Source organism: Humulus lupulus, chromosome 5 (assembly GCF_963169125.1).
Source record: "Humulus lupulus chromosome 5, drHumLupu1.1, whole genome shotgun sequence".
Lineage (NCBI taxonomy): Eukaryota > Viridiplantae > Streptophyta > Magnoliopsida > Rosales > Cannabaceae > Humulus > Humulus lupulus.
The window spans coordinates 174,703,409-174,710,471 of NC_084797.1; the positions used below are offsets into that span (position 1 = coordinate 174,703,409).

A 7,063-nucleotide genomic window follows, 5' to 3' on the forward strand; every position below is an offset into this window, starting at 1 on the left:
CCCCAGAACTAAGGGCGTGATGTTCCCTGCTATGCGGGCGTTCCCAGCGATTTTTGTTCACTGAAGCACTGGGGTGCAATAAACTTTGCCGTCTGGCTTGCCTTGAAGCATGCCGGGGCCTAGCATCCCGTGGCCGCATCCCTTGCGGAATGGTCGGGTGGCCCTGTCCTGGGACGGGGTGCACCTTTTCTTTCCTAGGGAGCGGCCGGGGATGAGGGGATTTTTCCTTGGGTTTTTTCCCTGGCCTTCTTTTTCTCCCGGTCCGGGTTTCCTGGGCCTGGCTCAGGAAACTACTCTGGGGGAGGGGTGGGCCTCACATCTTCGAGGGCTCCGGTTCTGGCCTGCGGAGCGGGCTGTTGCGCTCCCGGAGGCGGGCTAGCAGGGAGATTGGTCGCTGGACCCTGCGCGGATATGAATGCCTGTAGAGCTTGGAGGGACTCTTGCACCCGCCGAGATGCCTCTGCTTGCTCAACAATCCTGGCTTCCTGGTCCAGGACTTGCTGCCTCAGTCTAGTCACCTCTAGATCCTCTTGGTTGGGGTCCACTCCTGGGATCTCGGGATCCTCAGCTTCTTCATGGTATTCTCCCTCATTTCCCTCTTTTTCCTCGTAATAGTCCTCCTCGTACTCCGTTCCACCTTCGTAGTCTTGTGACTCAACAAGGTGGGGCGTCTGATGAGGATCATCCTCAGGTGGACTTTGAGGAAGAGGTTGGGTGGGAAGTGGCTCTCCATTTCCCTGTTCTGGGTTAGTAAGGTCGAAAGTGTTGTGTCTTGTATTCACAATTGTTGTAGAGGTTTGGTGTCAACACTAGCTTTCTCAGGCTCTCAATGAAAGCACCAAAATGTTTACCGAGATTTTTGAAAACTATAATAATAAAAGATAAGAGAGATTAAGAGAAAGGGTTTAGAGGCTATAAGCAAGATTTTTACATGGTTGGGGCATTAACGAGCCTTAGTCCACGAGACAATTGTATTAGATCTTAGAGAGTCTACAACAATGGAGTTTTCTCTCAGTTTTGGGAGAGTAACAGTATGCACCTTTCTCCGAGTCCCTTCTCCAGTGCTCTGTTACATGTATTTATAGGTTCATAGGAGCACTGGGCGTGGGCCGGGTTGACCCGGGCCCAATAAAGGTATAAATATTGTTGGCTTCTCTATCGGAAGCCCAATACAGAAGAATTAAAACATCAAAGAAAAATGATAACTTGAGCCCATTGGGCCAGCCCAAACCGTAACTATCATCCGACAAATTGGAGCTTTTGGTCTGGGCATCTCGAATTATGAGACAGATTTAGGGGACAAGATTGGTCAGAGCAGTGGCGACACAGGTTTGAACCAGCGGCGTACAATCCCGAGGTGGCCTTTTTCGTAGGTGAAACGTGGGGACAACTCCCACGCTTCACAGGGCGGAGTCAGGGTCGTGGATGCTTTATCCTGCCAACCTTGGGGACTCGACCCGGGTCTATTTACCTCTATCCCTCTCCGTTTACCATAAGCCTGGATCATCCACCAGGAGCCCAGATTGTTTACCAGGCTTTGGGACCATTCGTACCGATCCTAACTGTTATCCCCAGCCAGTTGAATTGTCTCCTGGATGACCGTCCTGGACAATACTTCCCGGATGCCTTCCGGGCCTCGCCCGGAATTGGACTATCGATATCCATCCTGCTCCTTGCCAAACGGGCCTGGACTGGGCCCAACCTCAATTGGGCAGTTAGTGGGCCTGGAACGTGGTCCCGGGCCCACGACCGGAAACAGGGATAACAATCTTCATATCAAATAAGTAATGGATCTCATGAGGTGCTGGAGCAGCCCATTTTCTACAATGATAGATAATGGAGAATGTAGATAACACCAAGATTGCGTTGGGAGCCAGCTGAGAGGGACTAATACCAAAATAACCTACCACGCTTTGGAAGTATGGATGAAGAGGAAGTAGGGCACCAGACTTGATGGCACAGCGTGTCCAGGTGCACATACTCAAAGGGGGGTCCTCAGCTCTATAATCTGGACCAGGGATAATAATAGAAATGCCAGAGGGGTCAAACGTATTCCTTAAGTTCTTTACCTTCTCTTTAGTCATGCCAGAGGCAGCCCCTTGAACCAAACCACCTCATAATCAGCAGGGCGATGCTTCTCAACCGGTTTCCATATGATCTCCTTGGTAAAGGTGGTCCCAGAATCTAATGAATGGAACTCTTTTTGTCATCTCTTCTTCTGCTGCACAGCTGGCGAGACTGTCTTGCTCTTGGGAGAAGGGCGAATCGCCTTAGACAGGAACCTATGAATAGAGTGCTCCTGAGGATGAGTAGCCTGGCGATGAGAGCCCTCGGTATGTTCTCACTGACAAGAAGAGTGATGGGGAACTCGACTTGTATCCTGGTGCAAAGGGCATTGCATGGAGTCTCGCTGACCGAATAGACTCTGCTGAGAAGAATGACTTCGCTGAGATGTGCCTTGAGAGCCACAGGGAGTACTATGCTGAGAAGAGATCCGAGAAGAGCCAGGCAAAGAGCCCTGAGTGATGTGCCTGACATTATGAGGATTATCTTTAAAGGGTTGCTGAGTTGTCTATTTTACTCTCGCCATTGGGCTATACCTTTTCAAGAAATCTTCTTCAATGAATAAATATAAAGCGGAGCGAGGGAAAATCCTTTTCACCCTTTCCAAGATCTCCTGTGGAGTACGCTCACCTACAAACTTATCTGACGAAGAGGACCTGACCATTTGCAACAAAGGAAAAATAAAAAGTAAAGTTAGTGCATCAACATAATGAAGCAAATAGCTGGGGGCATATCCATTAACTAAGGAGAAAAATTGAAGAAACTAAAGGAAAAACAATTTTAGGGTCCCGGGTGGTCGGCCTATGGTTGGGCCGACCACCCTAGATCTTGAATCCCTGGAAATCGCCCAGGGAGTATGGTGGTCAGCCTATGCTAAGGTTTGGGCCGACCAACCAAGACTGGGAACCCTGGAAATCACCCAGGACATGGGAATGCAGTCTAGAGTGGGATTTTGTTACCCTAGAAATTGCCCAATCATAAGGTCTATAAGTCTAGAAATTGCCCAGGCTAAGGAAGCCCTAGGGGTGGTCGAACTATGATGGAAGCCCTAGGGGTGGCGACCCATGATGAAATTCACAAGTCTGGAAATTGTTCAAGCTAAGGGAAACCCTAGGGGTGCTCGGCCCATGATGGGATATGTAGGCCTGGAAATCTCATATGGCAAAGGAAACCCTAGGGGTGGTCGACCCATGATGGAATTTACAAACCTGGAAATCGCCTATGCCTGGATCTAAGACCCTGGAAGTCGCCTAAGCCTAAATGTGAAGCCCTGAAAATTTCCCAGGCCAAGGAAACTTAAGGGTGGCTGACCTAGGGTTGAACAATCCTAAAAATCGATGAGGCTAGTGAATCTCAAGAGTGGTCTGCCTAGGTTAGGGTTTTACAATCCTGGGAATCGCCCGTGCTAGTAAATTTGAAGGTGGTCGGCCTACTGACCTCTAAACCCTAAGCACACGTAGAAAGAGGTAAGGATCAAGCAATTTTTTTTATTAAAAACAAGTTTTTGGTTCAGACAAGTTAGTTGTTGTGAATCAAAGTAGAGCAAAGCAAGAGATTCATACAACTTTATCAAAGATTCAAAGTATTTATACTAAATCTAAGCACATTTAAATTAAATGATGTGAAGATGAGGAGAAAATACTTACCCAAGTGAAGATATACAGAGTTGATGAAGAATTAGATAAACACGCTCAGAATACCTTACAGTCTAGGCGCACAGGTCTGAGAATACGATGAATAAGTCTCTACTTATAGCTTCTCAGGCTAACCATATTTTTAGGAATTCAAAATCCTTGAAAAATATCTGGTATTGTTAAAAACTCAAATTCCTTGAAAAATATCTTATATCTTTAGGAATTCAAATTCCTTGAAAAATATTTTGAATTTTTAGGAATTATTATCCTTGAAAAATATATTATATTTTTAGGACTTCAAAACTCCTTGAATTCCTTTAAAAATATACTAGATTTTTAGGAAATTAATTCACTACAAGAAAAAATACTTTCAATAAGACCGAAAAAGTATTAGTAAATACATACCATAACAGTTTTTGATGTGTTAAGGAAAGCAGTGTTATAGTAGGTCGGAGCACTTTGCATAACACTTTTCCATAGTTATAGACATGTGTTATGGTATAGCCTACGATAACACTTTTGTTGTGTTATTTTAATAGTTAGATAAATATTTCATTATGCTATTTATAAATAGATTATATAACACTTTTTTGTACTTATAAAGTAGTGTTATGATACACTTTATCATAACACACTTTCTGCATTATAATTTGCATAACATAATTTTATGGTTATAAACCAATGTTATTGTAAAAGATACAATAACACATTTTTTGTATTATTATAATATTTGGATAAGCTTGAATTGTTATTATATAAACCTGTACATTATAATTATTTTTTATTGCTTTAATTCAAACCCGCTTCATTTAATATACTTAAGACACCCTTAACATTGTACAAATATATTTTTGAGTACAAATTATATGGTTCATAACACATATAACCAAATAAGTGTGTCAAAATACATCCAAGATTATCTAAAAAAACCAATCCAGAAGTCTTAAGATATTCAACATTGCCTAATTAACATAAACAAAACATTCTCACAATAGTCAACAAAATAGTCTTAAACAGTTGCATATTCAAAAGTAAAGGTAGGAATTTGTGATCTTCCAGATGTCAGCACACAAAAGCCTTCCAAATCAGATTTTCTTTTGCACTTCACTTGTTGAATCTGGTAAATAAAATATAAAAGAAAAACTAATGAGGTCATGAAATATCACATCATTCATCTAAAATAGTCAATAATATCATGACACAACCAAATTTACAATAATTGAGTTTGAATAATAATGAAGTTATTATATTACACACATTACTACAACTATCTATACTCAACTGACCTTAGAACTTTAATTAAATGGTGCATAATATTAATTCAAATTGGCCCCATTATCATTTTGTCTTTCTCGTCTTCCCTATCAAATTAATCAAATAATACTATCATAATCTTGGATTGCATATCGGTTAATTGTGAACATGCATTTATATAATCAAATAACCAAATAAATACCTCTTGGAATAACCTTTTGAGATGGCCATGCAACTGTTGAACCAGCAGCTTCTCATATAGTTTGTTAATGCATCCTCATCGGTATTATCAAACCACAGGCCAACTTATTGCTTTACACAAAACACTACCAAAAAACAAAGGCAAAGGGTTGTGTATGCAGCTGACTTCTACTTTTGATGCCATGATGATGCCATAAGAACAGCAACAACCACAATAAACATAGACAACATATTAGTATGTGATGCACTAGTGGAAGTGCCTGCCAATCACAACCCCAAAAAAGTCCATATTAGTATGTGGTGTACATTTTGGTTCAGTTGAAATTTTGCACTAACAAGTTTATCCCACAAAAGAGAAGTCTGGAATCAAGACAAAAAAATATATTTGAACCAACCTGAACAGCATCTACTACAGCATACCGTGCAGCTTGGCCTCCCATGAATTTGAGACCATTGCCAAACCCGCAAAGCAAACTAGCCATTAAGGCCCAGCCTCTGCCATTCCAATCATTCATATAAGCCTTGAATGATGACTTGGGCAAGTCCAGAATAGACAGGGTAGTAAAAGAATGCAGTGTAGACAACCAAGTGAGGAACCTTATCTTCCAATGTATGCCATTGATCATTTGTTGCCAAGTTGAATGCTGGTGAGAATAGAGAAAAGCAAACACCAGCAAAGAAACATATGGACAGTCCAATGAGAGTGCTTTTCCTAAACACCTGTAGCAAGAGTTAAAATTATTAAATGTGACAGAGAATCTGAGATGTTTAGATTTGAATGTCAGATGATGAACATCCAAATATTGTTGTGTAGTATTTCTGCAACACAAGATTATCATTTTTCATCTAAATGTGAGAATGTTAATTGATTTTCCATACTGAAAATTATTGTCTTTTATAGTGCCATCTATAGTGCTACAGCTAGTTTTCTGCTCATTCTCATTATCCTTAAGTGCACCATCAAACAAAACAATTTAAGTAAAAATTGCATCACTCAACAAGCTTGATGATTTTTTTTTTAGAAATGAATAAAAACAATATAATTCTTAGATAACCTTAACATTTAATGAACGAAACATACCATTCTTTAGATGAAAAACCTTCAAGCTTTTCTTTATTATCAGCTGCATTAGATGAGTGGACAGCAGAAGCAAGGAGAACTGCAACCAAGAAGCAGCCAACGCCAGGGAAAAGGATCTCGGCTCTATTAATTCTATCGTCTAAAAATTAATACAAGATTGTTCCTGTCACCATTAAAGATCGCAACAGAAGCAAAAAATTCAGTATCTATAAGAGCAACGCAGACAAACATCAACATTTAGAAATGGTCAGAGAGAGAGAGAACGAAAGAAAGGACCTATAACAATTGTTATGCTTGCAGTGATCACTTCTGTGACTAATAAGCCAACAAAAGCCTAACCATACTGAGTTGAGAGATTTCCAAAGCTAAGTACCACCCCTCCTGCCATTGCAAACATCACAGAAGGCCAATTATCCTGTACCAATCACCCTAACATGAATCAAAACCAAATACATACAATACAATACAACTCCATTATGGCAGACATATGAAATTTTCATTATGTTGTGTTCCTTATCATTGATCTCTCCAAACATCACCACATTCATCAGAGAGAACATAGAATGAATGAACTAAACTTTATGCAAATATATGCAAGTGTTGAATATTTTTTATTCAACATTTGTAATGAGCTAAAAAAATATAATCAATACTGAATTAATCATGAGAAAGAGCAGCCAAAAGAATTATAAAAAAAGAAGAAGAGGGAAAACAAAAAACAATGGATTCCAGACACGTCTCATAAAAATTGGACCTTTTTATTAAAATTCATGGAGACAAGACTGTCACAATAAAATTGTCTAGCAATATTTTTATCTCATTTTCTTAT

General features: G+C 40.4%; 1 pseudogene; it reads right to left on the reverse strand.

Moving 5' to 3' along the window:
• Positions 1 to 290: 290 nt before the first annotated feature.
• LOC133779708 (ureide permease 1-like) lies at positions 291 to 6,646 on the reverse strand (annotated as a pseudogene).
• Between the last annotated feature and the right edge of the window lie 417 nt (positions 6,647 to 7,063).